This window comes from Echiichthys vipera (genome assembly GCF_963691815.1).
Source record: "Echiichthys vipera genome assembly, chromosome: 7".
Classification (NCBI taxonomy): domain Eukaryota; kingdom Metazoa; phylum Chordata; class Actinopteri; order Perciformes; family Trachinidae; genus Echiichthys; species Echiichthys vipera.
The window spans coordinates 11,081,405-11,105,493 of record NC_139832.1 but is presented as its reverse complement, the minus strand read 5'-3'; the positions used below and the strand labels follow the sequence as shown (position 1 = coordinate 11,105,493).

Genomic DNA, 24,089 nt, shown 5'->3' with positions numbered 1-24,089 from the left:
AACCGTACTGAAGTCCTGACGGCTCATTTAAAGGCAGAGTTTCTTAACACTGGCTGTGTGCATTTCTCCGTGGATTGAGTGTTTTGGTACTCACAGTATTTATATAGCACATCGACATCTCACTTTGTACTATATGGAACCTCAAAAGAGTAAAGAAGAGTAATGTCTTCCCTTCAGGATGTTGTCTTAACTGTACAAGCCTAGATATGATATCATGGCTTGTAAAAGTGATACTTGTTCCGTGCTTACACTTCCCCTTAAGTGGGAAAAGTCAAAAAGACATTCTTCTGATCCTGAATCTGCACACAAAACATAAACACAACACACTGTACCTCGGTCTAATGTATAACAGTTTAGAATCTGGTGCTCTGGCTCAAAAAGAACATGCATGAGACTCTGCTGTGTTCATGCTGCTAAAGCTAAGCCCTAACAGCAGAGAGGAAGACAACTTTGAACTACAAGTCAGAGCCCTGCGGCGGGCTGGAGCAGCTTCTAGAGAGCGGAGGGGGCTGGGTCACTTCCCTTCCCTGTTCGTATGGCTGATGTGTGCTGCAGAATAATGGGAGGAATCACATCCCCCCCAGCTGTCCTGGTTCACATGGCATCTTAAACAGAAAAACAACGATATTGTCGGCCAGACCTCCTTCCTGCGGTTCAGGAGCCCACAGGGCCGGTCCTCCATGGGAGATCCAACTCTTCCTCTCTGCAGCTACTGGACTTTTAAGTCATCGGGCTCGCAGTGGGAGATGTGACACCCGGGGTCTCACAGCTGTATTTACTACAGCAGCCACATTGATGAACACTTTTCTATCATACTCTACTAGATTAAATGTTTCAGATCATCTATTTTAGCGCTCAGTAACAACAGCTTCATCACATAGAGCTTACTAGACTTTGAATAAAGTTTACTTTTGTACACAATTCAATTGTTTGCTCCTGATGCCTCCATTTAATCAACTCTACACAAAGCCAGTGAAGTTAAATCTCCAGTGAGGGATGCTTTTTAAGATCTACAGTACAACATCATGAATTCAATACAGTGGGGTATATTAGCAATCATGGGAGATCTTTTGATCTAGTAAATTAGATTATAATATATTCCTTTGATTTATGGTTTTTTTTCCCAGAGTCTCATTAAAATGCAGTTAAAATGCAACTCAGCAAAGACATGTCTTTCTTAACTTCCTTTTCAACTATCAGTTTTTATCTTTACACGATTCAACTTAATATCACCACAGTATTGAGTAGCAACACAGTCACTCGCTATTAATACATCTCCATGCAGGCATATGTCTGTTTCATGTAAACAACATTAAGAAAACAAGCTGAAAAACAATGACTAACTAAACCACAGGACACACACACTTGGATTATATGCCCTGTAAGTGTGACCCACTCACTTCTAGGATGATGCACAGTGCGATGCTGTGGTATTTTTGCACTCCAGAAAGCCAAAGATGAAGGATGAGGCATTTTAGAAAGGTGCAAAATGACTTGACTTCTCAAAGTCGTCACCTTTGCTCCACCACACGCTTCCACCTCCCAAACCACATAGCTACATGCTATTCTTTCTGCTCATTGGACGATGTTGCCCCTTAAAACTTAACAAAGAAAGGCAGTAACTGATGGAACTCAGAATAAACTAAATAGAGGCTAAAGAAAATACAAGAAAGTGTGGTGTTATTTTGAAACACTACTGTGACTACAGTTGCTATATGACACCACGCAATTGTGTTTGTATTCAGACTCAGTAGTCAGTAACCAATATGGACATGGAGTGAGACACGGACTAGGATCATAGTGGTGAAAGCAGATCAACAGCGGATTTAGAGCTTGAGGATCGTCCAGCTGCTTCTCCTGTGTGCTCCTGGTTGAAGAGGTGATGAGACCTCCAGTCAGGCGTAGTTTAGAAGAGCACAGGAGACAGGAAAAGACGGTGCAGCCTTAAGCTGCTCTGCCCTGCTCAGCAGCACATGTGCTGAGTGAGCCAAACAGGGTGGCTTACCACCAGAGGTCTCAGTCAAGGGCAGGACAGTTGAAAGGTCACTGCTAGCTGTCTTGCTATACAAACAGTGCCTCTGCGAGTAATACATTCACCCTCTGAGCTTACCTCAGGCTATTAGAGGGCCTAAACAATACTGGAGAGTTCAGTATTTTGAACAGTTTCTGACAGCCGGAGGCATGTAGTTATTTAATGTAATGGCTATATGTTTTTTAGTCAGTTGGTGGTTTTGGTCTTAGTAGGCTAGGATTTCTTAAAGTCACGAGTCATTTTATGTTTGTTTTTTAGATGTATTTCACTAATCGATAAGTCGACAAAATCATATGACAAAGAACTTCTTTAACCAAGCCTAATGTTTGTTAAGCAATATAGCAGTAACTGTGGCATTTATCAAAAAGGTATTAAAAAGTTTAAAAAAGATTATTTAGACAAGCAATCACCCTTGTATGAGTTCTATTTTCAATTTAAATTGATATTCACTCAATGATAATTTAAAACTCTACAGAAGTGTTTGCACTGTATTTCAAATGTCCCGTACTGTAACAGGTGAGTTGCCCATGTCTTTTTTGACTACAAAAGAGGTCAAGGAGCTATATAAATACTAAAGTATCAATCCACAGAGAAATACACACAACCTGTACTCAGAAACTGTGCTTTTAAACGAGCCTTCAGGACTTCTGTATAGTTGGGATGTCACAACCATACCATATATAGGTAGAAAGTGCCGCTACAGTGCAGCTACAGTGTCGTTAAAGTCATTCCCTGGCTGCAATGACGGTCCCTCAAACCGCTAACCAATCAGAGCAGACTGGGCTTTTTCGTGAAGGGGGATTAAACAGAGCATTTCAGACAGAGTGACTTAATGTATATTTATAGACTGTGAGAAAAATAATGTTAACATTAAAGCATGTAAATATGTTCTAATAGAAACCCAAAAATAGAAGATGGGACCTGAAAATGAGCATAATATGTAGGCTCAATGTTTAAATGAAAATACCTTTCACTTTAAATCAACCAATCTATGTGAAACAGTAAATAGTATTTGGCAAGTTGATGTTGTCTTACACCCATCCTTGTCCACACTCAGACCAATGGCTCATTATCACAGCACATGAAGATCCTGTCTAATACAGGTACCACATGCAAAAGCAACACACAGAGAGAGGGCCAGGAACTGAACCCTGGACCTCCATTCAATGAGGTATAAGAACCAACCAAAGACCCACAGTGACCTATACAGCATTAACTAAACCCAGAAAAAAATTATTTATATTTAAAGAAAAGTATCTTGGTTTAAAATCGAATTATCTAAAGTAGTTTAGGTCTGATTATTGGTTTTCTGTACACCAAAGGCTTTACTCTTTATTCTACAGGGGACAGTCTACAGTTAACTGCAGTCTAAAACATTATCTGCCAGGCTCAAGATTCTGCATCCAACCTCCAGGTCTCACAGGAAAACGCTGGAATCTTCATATTGATGATAGAGCGCCAATAAACAATGAATCATGTTACTAAGATGCTTTTGTCAGTCAAAGAGAACACTGAAGAGTTACAATTTGCCACTGAGTATTTTCATACCACTTTTTTGAGTATTTTTCTTTAATACACTAGTTTTTAATGTAATTGCACAAAAAAGAAAAGTGAAAAAGAATTATTATTATTATTATTAATGGAAAAGAAAGGAAGTGGCTCTAATCATGTTTATTTGCCTGTGAACTTGTGCTATAAAAGAACATCTTGGCTTACCAAACAATCAAAGAAACACTATCCTCTTTATTGGACCAAGAATGTTCAGCTTCTATCTCTTTTTTTCAGTCGATACATCCCTGGCTTTCAGCTTTCTGGTGTTTTTGTCCTCCTTGGAAAATGTCCTGGGAGGAGGAGAGTGGAGGAAAAAGACTTTCACTCAGTGATTCAGCGGCATCGTGTAAACGCCAGCATTCTCTTTCTGACAACCAGCGTTAATTGCAGATCCGACTCGCCCACACACTCCACATTTCTCCTGGAAGGAGAAGCTGAGACACTGAGATTGAAGTGGGATGAGGAGTGCAGTAAAAGATGCTGCAGCTGCCCGTTCCTCACACCGTCACCACCTCTCATTTCTCCCTTTCAACTGAGAACTTGTGCTAAGACGTTAACACGCACTTACTCACATTTACAGAGACATGCAGCCGGTGCACACAAACATAACGTGTAACAAGGCTAAAACATTTAATAAACAGTGGTAGTCATTGTGGAATATCATCAATCTACTTTATCACCATATCATTGATTAAATAATACTGGGTGGAATCTAACAGACATATCATTAAAAACTCTCTATGTGTTTGCATAATGGCAAAGGAAGAACATTTGGGGTCTTTGAGGTTAGAGCAACAGATCACCACATGCATGAGAGAGACATTTGTGATGGCTCTATCTGTGCCTTCACACACAGACATCATATTAGTTCCTTTGACTAATACATGACATTAATTGTTAAAATGATATTCATTTCAGCAGTGTTGAAAGAATCCCTCATCCACACATTAGACATGAGAGCTCACGTGATGTAGATCATGAGCAACAAGGCCCATTATCGGCGAGGCCTGGGGCAGCACAGAAGCTAATAACTGCAGATTGAAGGGTTCTTTACTGCTTTGCTTTAGAAATCACTGGCAACCATCTGGTATGGTAATGTACATGCCGTCAGAACAGCAGTAACATTAAATGGACAGTGAAAAACACAAGTACGCTTTAATACTATTGCAACAACTCATGTCCCTGAAGAATTACTTTACCAATAAAATGTGTCTTTGGTTCGCCTTGGTAACTGCGGGATATTCTTTAAGTAGAAAAATGTTTACTACTGGGGTAAAGGCAAAGTAATCGTTCTAAACATACGTAAGGAAACAATACAGCAAATACACGTTTTTTTTTATGGATGCTGACATATTTGTCAATCAACAAAATATGATGGATTTTATCCACGCAATAACAGAAAACACACTTTACAAGTTGCAACATGTCAGATAACTAAAACCGTTCCAAAGACTGAATTCATACGAATATTAGCTTGTAAAAAGAAAAATGAATTTCAGGTTGTGCTAGTGGCATTTTTCTGCTAGAACTGAATACAGGCTACTCCTTACAATATTAATGAGACGTGCATGGTGCAGGAATACACTATAAAACATTTGAGAAGGTCATGTTACTGTTGGCCATTGCCCACTATGGCGAGGGGTTAAGGTCATGAGTCCCACAGATTCAAAGAACCACCAGCAAGGATCCTCTCTCACAAGCTCTGATACCAAACTGACCATACATCTTATTTGAAATTCACTGTGTACCTTCCCATAGCCTGTCACTTTAAAAAAAATCTTAAATAAGAAACAATGATTCAGATGATTTGGTACATTTCATCTGAGGGTATTTCAGCATTATCTCCTTGTGAATAAAGTAAGGCCTGACTGTGGTTTACTTGTACTATGAGATATGAGGACATGACTCACTGCATATCGTGTTAAAATGCCAAAATAAAATGTCATGCACCTACATGTGCTTGGCAACTAGTCTCCTCTTGTTGAATTGAGTATGTTGCGGATATACAGACAACACTGGCAACAACATGTATGGCAATAAGCAAGTGCAAAGATGTCACTGTGCACGGGCTGACCAGCACCATCTAGATTTCAGTCCCATAACTCCAAGCAATGATTCAAACTGGCAAGCCTTAATACCATAATGCAAAAAACTCTCAATATAATCAAAAAATAAAATAAAGGGCTGTATTTTAAATTGAACTAGGTTTGTAGGATTTGGCCTAAATTGTGTTTTAAAAGTTGTGATAATCATACAATTGACTGTAGACTCAACATCAGACCTCAACTTCTATTATCATTCCCTGTGTGAGCCTTGTTGTGATGGCTCAACTGTGTTATTATATACACATTGATTACTATTTTGCCCAAACGATGCGCCTGTTTTTACAAAGTAGCCTACAGTTTGACATTTCACACTTTCGACCCCCGTGATTAGCTGTGGGGGACTTTTACGACTCATAATTCCCAGCTGGGCCACCTTGAAGGACCTACAGTAATGCTTATCATCACTGTTGACGATGAATCCCGTAAAAGTTTCTCGTAAAATCACCGATATCAACAGCGCGCGCGCGTCTGACTGCACCCCTTATACACACACTTGGATGTGTTTACGGCACCCAAACCTGACTGACAATTCAACATGACTCGTGTTGTAAGTGACACGGCTTTTACGTTGTGTCTCTCTTATTCTGCGCCATGTCCCCCGGAGAAGACAGATGAATAAACAAGATCAAATACACAGTTATTAACGTCTCCGTCTCCAAAATCCCCTCTACGTCTCCCTCTTGCGCTTTCCCCACTCTCACGCACTGGAGCTAACGCACTGCTACGCTCTACAACATTGTTTCTATTTCCGTTACTCACCTTTACTCCCAAGTCAGTCGCCGCGTATAGACACTCTATATCGGTGGCAGTGGATAAACGTAATTTCAGTTCACATTTACACGCTGACTGCTATTTTAGGGGGAGCTGACAAACTCCAGAAAAAGGCAGTCTCCCTCTTGTCAGCGAGAGACTCCTCCCCTCATCGGACGAACTGCCTCCCTCTCTCTCTCTCTCTCTCTCTCTCTCTCTCTCTCTCTCTCTCTCTTTTTTTCTCTCACTCACACACACACACACCGTTGTCAAAACATTAGACTAAGTAGTTGCCTAAAAGTCTTTGTTTATTCCGGAGTGAAAATAAATCTGAACCACATGTGTTGCGCTGCTGATAATTGATGTAATATCTACATTGTTTTCAAATGCATTGCTGCTGACTGACTCTTATACATTAACTTTTGTTCCAAACAGCCCTGAGGATGAGTCAGTGACAGTATAAAGTACATGGAACCTTTGACAGAACTGACACGGGGGGAACGAACTAATAAAAACAAAAGTATAACCATCTGCATCAGCGACAGTAATTATTACTTAAGTACAGTCCGTCTTCTTAAACACTGACTTTACATTTGGACAACTACTTCCCCAAATTGCTCGGCCTCATCACATTAGATGCATTTGACGTCATATCTCTAAGACAACAGCAATGGAATTCGGTTTAAAGGGCAATTCCCACAGCCAATGAGAATCTGCAGCGTCTGTTGAGCAGCCAATCAGAGGAGGAAGGCGGGACCTGGGCGAGTCTCAAATCAGCATGTCACGTGTACGTGCAGGATCAGAGGAGGTGTGGCGTCTGCCTGGCCCTTTGGGCTGTTTTTACTGGCGTTGGGAAGCAGGTGCGATGGAAATTGAGCACAATTATCATCTTCTGTTTCAATTATGTAAATTGTATTAAGAATGGGACGAACGTGGGGCCAGGTTTGGATAGAAACCTCATGCAGTTCAGAAACTACAGTAAGTTAATAGGAAAGTTACAAAGTTGCATTCACTGAAGGAACATATACAGTAGTTTACTCAAGTATTTCCCATTTCCTGCTACTTTTGAAGCTGATTCTACACCATTTTCTACGGAAATAATGTATCAGAAGCCTATGGTTGCTTAGATTTGATTGTTTTTGATTGAATCTTATAATGTATTGGTAATAATGATCGATTTATAGAACAAACAAGGGGTATTTTGCCTCCATAATGCCTTCTTTATCGTTTGATAGTTGTTTACTATACCAAAATTATAAATGCAGGATGTGTGAAATGTGTCCTGTATGTGAGGCAATAACAGCAATTGTTTTTTAACTAAATGTAAAGTAAGAAATATATGTTTAATTTGTATAATATTTGTTGTTTGTAGATCTGGAGTTGTGTAACTGATTATGATTCCAGTGTGTTTTAGTGCCATTCTGAGAGTTTAAAGTATATTTTGATGGGGATAATATCGTGAATGGCAATAGTTTTGACCATGTTTATCCCATGCCTATATTGAATTCAGAGGATTTAAACAATTTAGTAAAGGCATGTTGCTTTTAAATGACTGATTCTATATCATATGTCTTCCATCTTTTAAGTCATGAGGTATGGCAATGTTATTGTAAGTGCGTTTAATTCGTAGGGATAAATTATTAAAGACAGTAAAGTTTAGATAAGCTCTGACGTTATGCTGCAGAATCTCCTCCTGCTCTCTCCTCCAACTACACTTGCACTGCACTGGTCAGCGAGGAGAGAAATACAACTCCATCACTAGTAGCATATTTTTGTAGATTTTCATGTATAAATTGGTGCCTTTGCCTGGGATAAACATTATGACCAATGCACCAAATTGTTCCTTTCTTAAAATTCTTTGGGCAAAACATGGCCTAAGGCACCCAAGTAGACACATTACTGATTATTTCAAGTGTCATTTGACATTTTAAACTACAGTACCACCAGACTCACTCACTTTAAGTTTGAATATTATGAAAGTAAATATACTCACATTTCTTTCTGTTTTAGTAATAGCAGTCAAAGTAATCAGGTGTCTCTGCAAACAGAGTCAGTGATTTAATGGCACCATTGCCCCGCCTGAACAATAAAACCGTGCGTGATTATTTTGACATCCTCTTGTAACAGCATCCTGTTTTATTACACTGCATGCTCACTAATGAAGGGAAGGGCTTTTCACAAAGCATGGCTCCCGCTGTATGTAGCTCATTTGTATTAGTCTCGTATAGCTTGGCCCCTGGTGTATTTTGCTACCTTTTCACCAGTTAGTCCCAGTCCCAGAGGAAATGGTAAAGTCTAGTCCTCCTCATCCCTCCTGTTTCCTCGGGGCTCTAAGCCAAGGAGTCGCAACTGGCCTTAATGGCTTTTATTGCTCAGCCCATACAACACTCCTGCATTACTTACCACACCTCAATATATAAGTGAAATTTACAATTCACAACAAACTTGTGTTTAAACATTGTGCGCTTAAAGTTTATTGAATTTAGTCTGCATGATCCTGCACTTGGCTCTTGGCCATGCACCCGTTCATGTTAAATGGGGGCATGCTTTATGACCACATCAGGCGATGTGGGCTGATTCTACATAGAGCCCTGGTCCACTTTTGCTTTACTGTTTAAAGGCAGACGCCAAAATACAAACCATCAAGTCACTTTGTCCATTATAATCTCTGCCAGTTGAGATTAACTGCATATTACATGTAAATTAATGTGTGCATCACACATATGCCCATTTAAAGTGAAAGAAAAAAAAACGTAACCAGAACGGCACTGTCACTGGGCCTCATGCAATAACATTTTTTCGTATTCTTATCTTAAGCTTCTCTTACTTTTTTCGCACAGTGGGTTCGTACGTGTGCCTTGTTCGATTCAACACTCTTAACTTCAGATAACTGTGCAAATGACCTGCGTAAACATGATTAATGCCCCCTGTGTGTAAATGAGCTTGCGTTCACGAGTAATACCCCACTATTACCATAAAGCGCAGCTTCCTGCCTCATACGTCCTATAGAAGTCATGCTTTTGTAGATCCGTGACGGAAAGTTGATAATTTTAACAGCATCAGCAGCAGAGTTAATGGACTTGCTAAAGCCAAGGAATGGGATAAATTGCAATCCATGGCAAAAATAAAAAATTTGATAATAAAAACTCAAAATTGTACAAAATGAAATACCACAAAAGCACTGATTTTAAAATGCAGCACGAGACAATCTTGCGATGGATAGGTTGTCATTAATACTGCTGTGATATTTTGTAGTGTAGTATTCTAGTAATAATTAGGTAAAATGAGTAATTAGTGTACCGTCCTCTTAAAGTTTTTTCTCCGAAAGCTGAAGTTTTAGCAATATTGAATTATTTAAAAGTAGTATATTAGAAAATAGTTTTTAATAAAAACAACTAAATGCAGTTCACAATTTTTATCAACTCACACATGCAAATCATCCTGCTCTTTCCTCTGCATTGTGAGTAGCTATAGAGTCACGACAAATACAAATACAAATTAGACAGAAGCCCTCCCCAGCTGTTTTCTTCAGTTAAGTTTCTGCTGTGAGTTCAGGCTGGTGCCAACTAACAACAGTGTGGAACCAAATTGCTCTTAGCATCTAGCACTTTTGTGTAGACACACACCCCTCCCATCTTCCTAAGGCGACACTAGCAACAAAAACAGTGATGCTAGCAAAATACAAACAAGGTAGTGATGCACATCAGCTCATTAAGTTTCACCTCAACATGATGTTACAGTATATGCGGTATAACAGAATATAAGAATTTCTCAAATCCACATGATCATACAAAAGATCCAATCTTGTAATAGATTCACTATTTAAAAAACAAAAAAAACCCAAACATGACATTAGTGTTAATTGGCATCACATATCCATCACATGCAAGGAGTCAAGACCTGTCCTGACACCTGTGTCTCACCTGTTTGTCGTCGCACAAACACCTTCACATAACCCGTTGTTCGGATCTCTACTTTTTTTTCACCTACACGTTTTGGCTTTCTTTATCTCTTCCTTTCTTTCTGTCTACAACACTTCCTCTTCTTTCTACTGCCTTTGTTTCACTCTGCCCATTGATTTACCTCAAAGCCAGACCAGCTGGCTTTGAATGCTTCCCTCAGAGCCCAAACAGGCCCGTCTTCACACACTGTTCCTCCTCGTGTCCCTTGGTCTCTCTGCCGGCAGAGAGCAAGGGGGAAAGTAGTTTGAAAGGTAGGACCCCAGATGGACATAGGCACGTCGAGCATGAGTTATGTGACGGGGCTTGGCTCAGGGTTCTCTGGACCAGCCACAGCTGTCAGTCATAACTCCAGAAGGTGTTGAAGATTTAGCCTTACTTCCACACAAGGCTAGGATGAATACAAAAATGTAATTTTCTACAACCTAATGAACAGTCTTAGAGAAAGAATGCTTATAAGTTTATGTGTGATTCTTCTTGGTTTATAGTAAAATAAGTCTTCATAGTGCAACCTTTTTTTTCATGTAGATTGCAAACATCTTCTGAGGTAGTTTGCCTTTTCAAATTATGGGGGAAAACATATTTTGTATGGCACAGTGATGCATTTCAACAAGTTGCAGTGACATGCCAAATAACGGTTTGTTCCAGCAGAGCTTTGATGCGCGACAGCTGGCATTTCCAACATTGCACCAGACCACAAATAGACCCAGACACTCTTTCTCTCCAATTAAAAAAGGGACTAAAACACGCGTCTCATGCAACAGACTTTATTAGGCTATATAAGTCAAGTTTGATCTACAATACGATAGCGGGGAAAGAAAGAGATGCTTATTTTGTAAATGAAAAAAGCAAAAACAGATCACTGAGTCACACAATTTTCTAAGACAGCAATCTGACCACCAAGCTCTGAAATAACATTTCATTATGTGAAGCTCATTAAAACAGCCTTTCTGAAAAGCCCTCAACACCCCTCATCAATCCTTGGTTCTCCACTCGCTGCACACTACACATTCAGTCATGGGAAAAACACTGCCAACAATTGCCATACTGTGGTTTCAATGACTTGTGAGATAACACCTCCAGAATATATAAAGTTACATATAACATACTCTGCATTGTGAGTTCCTTACATAACCACACGGTGGGTTTATTAAACGAATCAGCATGTAGTTGTTATAATAAATTAAAATGTAGTACGTTTAAAAATTTTGCATTGTACGTATGTATCTGCAAACCACAGGTATGTTGAATATCAACTTTTCACTGACACTTTTTGATGCTTCAAGGTTACAGTTTTAAACACATGATTAACATTGTGAATTCAAACAAAGACTGTTAACGTTACTTATATTTACGCATCGAAACAACATGGTTATGTTCAGGAAAAGACTGTTGTTTGTGTTAAAATAAGTATGGCTGTTATGTTATGTTATTAAGTAGCCTACATTTGTTATGTAATTTAAGTTTCATTTTCACATGGGACAGGACATGAAAGGGTCCCCCAGATGAAAGTCCAGTTTGTGATTGACCCAAACCATCCACCCTGACCTCCTCCCTATTGGGAGTCTGAGGCTTTCCTGACTTCTTTAAAGCAGGTTAATGTCAGTTACCCATTTTTCTAATGGGTTTATGGTTTCCTGAAGTATGTTAGCAAGATGTTCCACTCACTTAAATAAGTAGGGTGTGCCTTAGGATTTGACTACCTTGTGATTGAAAAGTCACCATGCTAGCAAAAGGATAAAGGCTTAGCATAATTAAAGTAGCAAAACTTGTTTTTTGATACTGTCAGTGTTAAATTCTAAGGACTTTGACGCTCTTAGTGTTTTCACTTTATCAAAGTTAATTGTAACATTGTGATCACCTTACAATGCCTTGATCAGTGTTTGGGTGCACCTTGCAAACAAAATAATGTTGGCTAGCTGGCTAGTTATCTGGTAACTTAAGAGATACTGATGACTGTGTGACTGCAGGACCGGAGCTCCTCACTCACCCGCCAGCAATAGTCTGCCAGATTAATCATGGCAGCTGGTTGAAAAATCATCAGTTTCCCTTTTTGGTGTTTAGCTTAGTGCAGTACCATTGAATTGACAGTGGAATGCAGCTTGATGCTGCTTAGCGCTCTTACCCAGCTCCACTTCCGTCTGGTTTCAAAAATCCAAGATGGCGACGGCCATTAGACCATCTCCTTGCTTCAAAATAGTAGTCCACAAATCGGTAGGTGAAGTCATGGTAGCTAGGTCCATCTCTTATATAGTCTATGGTAGATGTGCTATATGAAGGCTGTGAAACTATTAAAACACTCAATCCACAGAGAAACTGTGCCTTTAAACGAGCCGTCAGGGCTTCTGTACAGTTGTGATGTCACAACAATATTATATATATATATATATATGTATGTATGTATAGTCATTCCCCAGCTGCAATCATGATGCAGAGAGCGCAGATGCGAAAGATCTGAAAACACTGACTCACAGCAGACTGGGCTTTTTGAGGACTTAAAGAAACAGGTGTCGTTTCAGACAGATGGTGAATAAAGGTAGCCTATATTGTATGAACCTGGCACACAATTGTTAATTCAAGTGAATGACACAAAACAAAAATGAAAGCATATATGACAACTGCAGTGAATGTGGGTCAGTAGAGAAGTGTCCAGTGTTAGGTTTTATGGTCAACTGCAGTCAAACTTTCGTTTGCAAATCAAGACAATGCAGTTCTAGTGTATTTGTTATACAGGTTTAATGATAGACACAACTTCTAAAGTGTTCTGTGATGGTTTTTTATCTTGTTTATATCTCACTTCTGTACAACTTTGACACTCTGCAGTCAGCTCTGTGGAGCTTCTGTGCTCTTCCTGAGGCAGAGAACGACAGCATATAAAGGTTATGATGAGTTGATGATCTCTCTTGAGATTACCAGTCTCTTGGGTTTCTTAAAGAATTCTTCTCTGTTTATCACACCGCTCAATGCTTATCAACTGGAAGGTGGAGTAGTTTGGAGTAGTAGTCCCCCCCCCCCCCCCTTTTCTTTTTTCCTGCAGATGTACAGCGATCCAGATAATAACACAAGCTCTTTAATTATCTCCAATATTCACATGAGCATATAGCTCCATTTATGAAATGTAGTCTCCATCGTACTGAGCTCATTAAAAATTGAACAAGGTCAGAAATGAAACCGCTCTTACCATTACTCATTTTGTCTTTAATTTCAAGTATTATTTAATTAATCATCTGAAATTACTCAAATAATTCATGTCATAGGTTGCACAGAGATGGTAAGGACTTTTTGTACTTATAAACCTGTAGATACATATTTTTGTGAGCTAAATGGAAAAATACTTTCTCTTACTTTCTTTTTTCAAAGTAAGAGCCATCTTAAATGTTCTATGAAGCATAACGATCATTATGTATAAGCATTTCACTGTCAGCTAATTTCACAGATTTTCTGACTTGATGATCGCATCATAGGAAAAAAACGGGTTGCGTGTGTCTGTGTGTACGTGTGAGTTTCTGACATCGCCAAAGCCAGTCAGCAGGTGCCATCACATCTCATTGCCACCATTTACAGTGTAAAGACGTGTTGAGGACGAGAAGGATCAGGGGAGACTGCCAAAGGGAATGTGTGGGAGAAACCACTCAATAAATTCTGCTTATAGCCAGTTCTTCTTGGCATTTTAGCTATGATTCCACATCAAGCTAATGCTACTGTAATTCAGTTTGTCAGGGTGTATAGCAAATACACTAAAGATATCTGAATATAATGTCACTGTGTACCTGTAGGCAGTATTTAGAGAACACAGTGTTTCCCTATCCGTTCCAAACGCTGTTTTTTTTTAACATTAGGCCCTTTAACTGAAGGATGGCACACTTACGAGGCTTGATAGTTTACAGTAGGACCATATTGTTTTGTAACAAATATTAGAAAATATTTCCTGAAAGTAACTGTTGTTGTTGCTTTCATATTTTCTGAATTGCTTCTACACGGCTGCCTTTGAACACAAGCACAATACATGCATATTCCCTCACAATGCTCTATTACTGCACGGCTGAATTCTAAAAAACCTACCCTATCACACAATTGTAGGTAGGTGCCCAGTTCTCACTAAGCATTATGACTCATACCAGCGCACAGAGCAGCTATCCAACTCTAATCCACAAGAGATAATTTGGTATTCATGTTTTACAAATGTGCTTGAGAAAAATCCCTAAATCTTTTTGGCAAGTGCAGTCGAGAAAGTCGTGCAAGCATGTCATCCGCCATGAAAAGGCGGCGGGATGGTTGAGTAAAGCGGGGCTTTGTCTCCTGAATTCAGCTGAAAGACATTGCCATCATCAGCTTTCTTTGTTGCAGACTTTGTCTTTCCAGTATTTTACTGGTTTCTCAAAGGTAAATAGAGGCTTGACTCAGTGGGGGCACATGCAGTTTTCCTACAACAGGTAATAAATTTGCGTGTCAGGCCTGCATGTCACAGATTAAACATGCTTTGTTTGGGATGATTTATGGGTGCGATGTCGTGCTGGGTGCACTTGGCTGAGGGGTTTGATGGTGGTGAGGGGGTAGCAGGTGGGGCGGTGGGTTTGTGAGTGTCAGATTTGTCTTACAGGAAGACTGATCTGTAGCTGCTCCGAGGGTGCCCACTGCAACATACACCTCTGTCATTAATCATACACAGCCTCGGAGTACAGAGTGCTTTGTCTTCTCCTCCTCTCACACCATTGCTGCAAGCTGTCACCATCCCGAGAAAAGCTTACATCAGAACAACTATCAAGTAGTAAGAGAAACTGCTATTGCCTTTCTGAAACTACAGGGTATATATGTATTCCAACAGATAAAGATATACAGTTGCAACACATTACTTATTTTCCTTTTCACAGTATGGCAGCTGTTGCATGCCAGTATGTCTATGAGTCACTGAAGGACCAAAGCAACAAAACTATGTACGAGTAGTTGCGTTAAAACGGGACATATGCTAATTTTTACACTTGTATTTTGAGGTTCTACTAGAACATGTTTACATGCTTTAATGTTCAATAAACACTTTATTTTTCTCATACTGCCTATCTCAATATACCTGTATTCACGCTCAATTTTAGCACCTGTCTCTTTAAGCCCCCCTCCTGAAAAAGTTCTGCTCTGATTGGTCAGTGTTTCCAGGTCATCTGCATCTGCACTCTTGGTATCAATGACGGCATAATAGCAGCACTTTCTACCTATATGTAGCATAGTTGTGACATCACAACCTTAAGGAAGTCCTGATGGCTTGTTTAAAGGCACAGTTTCTAAATACAGGCTGTGTGCATTTTTATGTGGATTGATACTTTCACAGTATTTACTGTATATAGAACCTTGATCTGTTTTGTAATTAAAAACAAAATACATGGTAACTCACCTTTTACAATACGGGACCTTTAATAGGTTGAAGTCTTTGTCTAGACATTGCCTGACTATAATGTCTGCACTATTTTTGTACTCTTCCTCCTTGAGGGAAGGTTACCTGGATATACAGGATTAAGATCATTCACTATCCTTACGAAGAAACAGCTGATTCAGCAAGCAGCGCAGCTAAAAGCATGTTGACTTATAATCCAAATACAGCTGACCGCTGATGCCCCACTTTCTACTGATCTCACACACTCATTCCATTCGGAGCTTGAGTCTGAGGTAATTAATCACAGCAGCAGCATTCAGTTAGAGGGTGATTGGGTGATTCTTGACTTATAGCAAAACATTGTCACACAAAAACATTGTCAGCACATCATATTGCATACAGTTGGCCCAATATATGATATGTGAATTCAACCTCCATGCGAACAATGGAAAAGTGCAACCCCTCAAAACAAACGAATAGTTGTTAGTTAGTTTCAAGTGAGAAGTATATAGGACCTATACACATGCATTATGGAGTTGTCAGAGCAAAGGGGGCTCCCATGAACAGGCACTCTAAGCAGTTGGGGGTCCGATGCATTGCTCAAGGGCACCCCAGCAGTGCCCGGGAAGTAGGTGGCACTTCTCCAGCTACCAGTCCATACTCCATGCGTAGTCCGTACCGGGACCTGAACTGGCAACCCTTAAGTTTCAAAGCCAAGTCCCCACAGACTGAGCTACTGCTATGTTTTCACAATAACATACACTTTTTTTTAAACAATAATAGGAACAATTAGCAATTGTGTGGCAGGAAGAAATTTGTTTTTATGAGACCAGAGAGATATAAAAAAGACAATATGTAAAGGAAGATAAAACTTGTTATGGCGTACAGTAATGATGCGGGCATAGAAAGAGCACAAATAGCACAAAAAAGGACAAAAGGTAAGGAGGATTACATGCTTGGCAGTGGCTTAAATGTTAAACAAGTCCTAAAAAACAAATATTTAGAAAAGCAAAGAAATACATAAAACAACAACCTACCAGTTATACAATACATGCTCTACACTGAGAGTATAATATCTGCAGGAAACTGGAACCAGTTTTGAATTTTAATGTGCTCTCTGCTCCCCAAAACTGTGGATGTTTCATGTAAATTTTTTTATTTTCCTCACACTGAAATATGGGCTAAAATTTGCCATCTACCCTAGGCATCTCATAAACAGTTAATTTCTGAAGGTAACCCTAGGTGGTCAGGAAGGGGAATAACGATCTGTCAAAATAGAGCCCAGGTCCACAAAGTGTGCTTTCAGTGTGGAGGGCCAGATATGTGAAGTATATAATTGCATGCACTGTTTAACATTTATTACATTCAGTACACCATTGCGGTTTGTTTATCGTAACATACCAGGCAAACAGAGTAAATGTGTGCCTTAGCAAATATTTGCAGCACTATATCAAATTCAGCTCCCAAATTAAGGATATCAGAGAGGCCAAATAGGGTCGTGTGTGAAATAACAGAGTTGTTAGGCCATCCGCTGTTCCACACACAGATTGCCCTATCACACAAGTTGTTGAAGTGTTTGCACACAGAGCTTTGCCGCCTGCGGGCTTATATATCACACTGTGCCTTATTAAGAGCTTTAACAAAATCTGGCTTTCACTAGCCCCCCCTTATAGTCACCACTCTGAGGGCAGCAGTCTTCAGGACCTCGGTTTGCACACAGCCTCGTCTAAAACGCCTAGTCCCCTAAACAGATTGGGGCAGTGTACGTGTGCTCGACAGATAAAAGGCAAGAATGGAGGTATTATGGCTGCGCTGTATAAACTCATGGCAGTATTGGTATAAAATGATAGGCTTCTTACTGTAAGTGGTGTAGCAGATCAGACATACTCAGCTTTATGGGATGTTATGGCCTGATGTGATTTGATTTTATTTTTCAACACATTGAATTGCCTATTTAGATGTAAAATCCTTCCAAGAGAATTCAGAAAGTGGCCTGTATTTAGACCATTCCCCCCCCCTCAAAGTGTCATTTATAACCAGATTTTACATTAACAAGTTCTGATAACCATGAAAACAGCACGGCATTGGGCTCATGGCACAAGTTCAGTAGTCAGACAGACAAGCCATTTACTTTTATGCAAAAGTAATAAGCAGTGGTCCAAGTGAGTGAACCACTGACCCATGAATTGATTATCTCCAGCTGCACACTGACCCGCTAAAATGACTTCACTGTAATCGTTGAAAGTTATGATGTATTCTGGGTGTAGCCTGTGTCCTATTCCTTCAGTCACCAAAATAGAGGACTCCATTTTATTATAGCATGCTGGGAATTCCCCTCCATTTCCTCATGGTCTTGACCTCCCACTCTCATTGTATGTGTGAGAAGAGGGGACTGGGGCCGGAGTAGCCTATGCAGCTCTGCCAGGCTGACAGATCGGCTTGTCGTGCCCTCTGCTGCTCCGTCTGCACTGCGGCTCCATTGTTCTGCCCTCTCAGGCCGAGCCGCAGGGCAACTCCTCACCATTGTGTCTGACAGACCTGCAACCTGATACCATGGCAGCAGGCGCCTGTCTCCGTCCCTGTGGAACACTGATGCAGAATGTATATGTGCATGTGGGTGTATATGTGTATGTAGGTACATTAAGTTTTAATCAAATTGTAAAAAAAAAAAAAAAAAAATTTAAATGTGTTTATTACTAACCACAAAAGTGTAAATATGTAAATTATAATCAGTGGCTTTTAGCAATCAGAACCATGCAAGTAGTTCGCTATCACACAGGAAAATATATCATGATCCTGGCAGAGGAACAAACCTAAGATTACACTATAGTAAGATGTGTGTCTACAAAGGCCCAATGCTCCCATTTAGTAGCAAACTATACACTCGCAGTTACATCTTTACTGCAACAAGAGGAAGACTGACATCTTATCTCACCTCCACAGAGAAATGGAAAAACTGAGCCTGAAGAAGCCTATAGTGCAGACACAACACAACAGCCTATACACTTCAAAGCAAGCCCCAACCAAGCTGAGCATGCCGTTGTGTGTCACTGAGGAATAGTCCTCTTTTTATGTAACACACAGATGATTAAAGAGTTCAACACAGCAAGCAGACTAATGACTCCACTGGGTTGCAGGGGAACTCAGGAGAGGAGAAGGCAGGGCCTCTGGAGGATACTTGCTGAAACGCTGAAAGGTTCTAAAATATACAAATTTATTCATCAGAAAGCAGTCTTTTTATGTCATCCATGTGTGCGTATGTGTGAGTGTGTGCAGGTGGCAGAGAGTGAATGTGAGCAAGGAAAGTGGAGGGGGAGAAAGAGAGATGAGAGCGAAAAAGAGATAGCAAGTCTGATAATATCAGCCCTGTGTGAACTAAAAAACATCAAGCAACCGGTAACAACTACCAAGAAGGAAACTCTGCCATAACGTTGGCTTGACTTTTGGAATCTTTTCCTCTAATAGTATAATGGATATTTTAAACATCATTAATACATTTATTGCACCTTTTTAACAGGTCAACGTGGACATATTATTTTCTCTGTGGATTTTATTTGCTGCTTTTCCCTTAGTTTATCATGATCATGGGTGCTAGTACATGCAGGACAGTCAGATTTTTGTTTTCCAGTGGATAAATGGACACCACTGAGTCCCTTGTGAGAGGTGACAAAGTGATGAATAGTTGTGCTGTATCTGGGACAAAGTGCAGGAATTATTGTCAGTCAGTATAGGAGGAGGAATTAATGACCACTACCTAGTATTATAGAGTAATTGTATGAGATTAAGAAAAACTTGAACCCTATAATCAGGTGCACAAGGATAAAACTTCTGGTAGGGCTTATTTCTCAATAAAACACAGCAAATACAGTTTCATAACACTGCATATTAATTTTGCAAAGACTGTGTAAACAGTCAAGTAAATGACTCAATATTCTTTTTGTGAGGTCTGTTAGAAACATATTCACATGGATTATAATATACTCAACGTACTGTATTCATGTTTACATATAGTATGATATAGGTACATTAATTATCAGTAGTTTATTCTTTTGTGTACTCCGATATAACTATACTAGAATTCATTCTCAGTGTCAGTCTCACTCACAGTGATGGACTACCATTACTCACTCTCAATGCCAAATACATTATGCAAAACACACTGTATTATTATATTATATTGAATATGTCTTATTTGTCTGAGGTCACAAACTGGAATGGGTGCTACCAACAAGGTCATTGCATTGATTGTTCAAATCACTGAGGCCCTGTGTTTAGCTGGGTTAATACGTTTTTTTCTCCCACTTTCCAGAGATCAGTCCAGATTACATTCTGTGTTTCCAAATCAAGACATTTTTTAAAGTGGCAAACATAAGTGTTTTGATCATTCCCTTATTAGACACAGTTGAATGCAGATCGTATTTTATTATACATTGGCTCCTTGTACATGGTAGATCTGATTCAAAGATTCTACTTTTAACTTATAAAATGTCAGACGCATTTGCGCCATCCTACTTATCACCTCTTATCACTCCTTACCTGCTAGAGCTCAATGATCTCCAAAAGCTGGTCTCCTGACTATTCCAAAAATAAATAAAAACTCAGTAGGTGGTAAGGCCTCCTCTTACCAAGGCTGTATTCTTTGGAATCATCTTCCTACCCAAATTCAAGAAGCTAGCTCAGTTGACTCGAATAAAAAAAACCTCAAAACATATCTTTTCGCATCAGCCTTCAACCTCATTTAGTCTGCCCTAAATACTAAAGTGAGTCTATCTAATTTATACCCAGACTACATTTGCATGGTTAAATACAGTAAATGTACTGTACTATAAGAATATCATGCTCATTATGTTTTTTTTGTGCATGTTAACTGTTCTTTTTGTAATGCTTTATATGTAGATTAACTTTCTTTTGTAAGTTTTTATGTGTTTGGCTAATGTTCCTAATTGTTGTTTGCATTAAATATACAGAATATGAGGAATGCTTTGTGATAATGGGCTATAAACTTCGAGGTGACTTTTTTAGTGGTACGCTGATGGCCTGTTTTATATACCAACTGTGTTGTATATACATGTATTGGTATTGGTTTTCATCCCCAACAAAGTTTAATGTCATAAAACATTTTCCTATACATTTCTGATGATTATCTGCCTGTCTGTCTCTCATCCATCAGGATAGTGGGAGATTGGAGCTCGACCCACACATTCAACTTATTCTCATCAACACCTTTATATGATATCTTACGAAAACCTATGCACAAAGGTTTGTCTGATATCTTACAAAATGAGACGTTCTATTTACTGCTGTGAAACAGGTTTGTATGATCTCTCACAAAATGATATGTCACCCTGTGAAATGGTGACTGGTATGTGACCATGGCGGTTTAGTATGGGCACCAAAAATACCATTACATCGGCATTTAAGTTTAGGCAGTGGAAGGTGATTGTTAAGTATGGCACCAAAATGATTTGGTTAAGATCTGTGGTTTAATTTAGTACACCAGTCTTCCAGGTTAAAGTCCTGTGTTTTGGGACCCATCCAACCCCCCATGCAGATGTTAGCGCTCTTATACTGCATCACCTAATTTTCTTTTTTGCTTTGGACTTGCTTTGGACTTACGTACAAATTACACTGTATTTCTTTTCACAAGTATACTTGACACACATTGGAGGAAACGGAAAATAATTGTTACTTTGTCTTTTGTTTTTAATCATGTAGCCATGTGAATAAAGACGTTTGTTTTTAACAACAAGTAGTGCACCTTGAATTTTAGGGAGATTCCATTCCCTCACTTGTTGACATAACTCTGAGGTTGGAGGTTGGAAACCATTGTGTTCTGAGAGGAAACATATTCCATCCTTAGATTGAGGTGCTATTTTTACAGGTAGCCAAAGAACTTGTATGGCGAATCGGTGTGATAAGATGAATAAGTCTTTACTAGAACATTTGTGACACTGAAACTAATTAGATGCCACTAATATACATATAAGCCACTATATACATTACTAAAGCAATATATACAATAAAGATATAAGCTGTAAAAATTGTAATAACTCAACCACATTATTGACATTTAGTATTCTCCATTCATTGCATTCACATTCTGTATTTAATCATTTAAAAGTTTTCATTGTTAGTGGTGGAGTCCGCCATTCCCGTGCTGAATTCAAATTGCCTCCACAAACAGGAAGGGATTTACAGGAAATAATGCTTGCATATAATCCAGCATGACTGTTTTTCCTATTATCAAATTTACAGTTTGCTGCTCACTCTCTTAATGTAATATCACAGCTGTTTAAAGTTACTGTCAATGTAGACCCAACATCACCTCCTGCTGCTGCTGCTTCACATCTGATATTGTTATAATTTTATAGAACTAGAATCATACTTTGTTATTGAATATATATGAACATGTATTAAACATGTAGTACAGCTTTTCTTTAGCATAACCAAATCACAAGGGGATAACCTGTTTTTAAGAGGAAATCGTTTTCCTCAATTGTCCTTGAGATTTCATCTCATTTGATCCCATCTCAGTCTTTTACAATTCAATCTAGGGATTGTTTAATTTCAGTTTCATATCCACTAGAGCTTTGCTACCCCTTCTCTTTAGTTCAAGGCCTCTTTCAGAAATAGAGCATAATACCCATAACATGCATCCTTTCAGAGGACGAGCTATTCATCCCTGGATATGGCATTGAAATAGTAAATGCAAATCCACTAAAATGGTTACTCCTCATCAGTGCGATCCAGCAGGGATGACAACATAAACAATGGTGCAGATAGTTGTTCAAACCAGCTGCACGTTGCTATTGTTAGGATTAGCATGGTAATCTCAGGGCTGGGAAAGCTCACTGCAGACACCTGATCAGCCAGGGTGGATAAGTATTTCTTCCTTTTTCATTTCAGACAATTATTACAAGCAGCATACTTCCATATTATTATGGACATGTAGCATACTATTGCATGTTGAAAATAGAAAACACAATATAAGAGAAGTGTTTGCAAGATAGAAATTATGAGAGAGACAATGTAGAGGAGGACTATAACCATACAAAGAAAAAGAGGAAGGAAGAGAAAAGAGAGCTTGTGTTTGTCTGGATGGGCAGAAGGCCTGCAGAGCTTGGCAGGAGCCCTGCTTCTGACAGCAGCTGTGGCCTCAGTTTTATATCTTAAGGTGGTGCCTTGACTCTGCATCAGCCTTTCTATCTCCAGCTCTCATGTTTTCAATCAGAGGGGACCATAAATTATTGTCAGCTGTAATCACAGCTGTCCACTGTGGGCCTGCTGAGGGGCCCCTGCCTGTCCTGGTGCATCAAGTCACACTGGATCATGGTACCTCTGATATGGGCAGTGGGAAGGCCCTGCAAGCGAGCTAAGGCACAACACAAAAGTTTAAGAGGTTCTGTTTGTCCAAGAACCTGAAGCCAATGAAAATGATCCGCTGAATGAGGGGATTGAACTCTGACTTAAAGGTAACGTGAAAATGACATAAATGAATATCTGTATATCTGTTTCTATGGATGCTAAATCATAGTTCTGTTATTAGCCTTCAACTTTAACAGCTCCTTTAAAACATTGCCAAAAATAAAACACCATTTTTCATTAGTTAAGTCATTCTGAGGTTCATATTGGAGTTTTGACCCATGCTAATTTTTTGTTATCTACCCTCAATAGTTAAGGAAAATGATCAGATCAGATCAAACTTGCTATTTACTTTTTTTTTCTAAGTTCAGTGGAGTTTTGATGTCAAGGAGGCGAGTTGTTATCTACTGAATATAAAATTTTGGGTGAATAGATCCTTTTATACTGTAACGCTGGAAAGCAACACAAAATGACAGACTGTACATCTGTTATCAAACACGATCATTAATTGTTGCGTTCTTTTAAAAAAATGTAATTTCATTTCATACTGACCCTGACAGAAATGGGAGAACGCCTGTTAGATTTTACACTAAATGCTGGCACAGCTCTCCTCCCTAAAGTCATAAAGCAGACAAAGTGGGTTTCCCTTCTTTCTTCTGTCCGCAAAATTCATCTGGCTCCTTTGGCAAGCTGCCCGGGTAATCGTGGCACGGCCTGTGTTTTTCACGACAGCACTGTTATTTTGCTGTGAAAACTCTCAGCATGGGGTGGCACACCCACCTCTGGCAAGACACTGCTGTCAGAGCTGATCAGCAGAGAGCAGCCTTCCCTTTCAATTAGCCTTGTCTGTCTAAGAACAGGGCCAGGAGCACCAGCACACAGCCACACAAGCACCCAGTGAAGGAACAGCAAGGAGAGCAGGTGGGAGGAAAGGGGAGAGCTGGAGAAGTAAGCCCCAAAACTCC

The 24,089-nt window shown here is 39.5% G+C and overlaps 1 protein-coding gene across 7 annotated transcripts in view; it reads right to left on the bottom strand.

The window, feature by feature from the left end:
- The window catches only part of mef2aa (myocyte enhancer factor 2aa), a 60,789-nt gene extending 50,180 nt beyond the window's left edge, over nucleotides 1-10,609 (bottom strand). For 6 of the 7 annotated variants that reach the window (XM_083917033.1, XM_083917035.1, XM_083917031.1 and 3 more), the window contains exon 1: nucleotides 10,362-10,609. The gene's annotated coding sequence lies outside the window, so the exon portion shown is untranslated. Of the gene's footprint in view, nucleotides 1-6,447; nucleotides 6,585-10,361 lie in introns of those variants that run through there. The other variant, XM_083917030.1, reaches the window with a different exon arrangement.
- Between the last annotated feature and the right edge of the window lie 13,480 nt (nucleotides 10,610-24,089).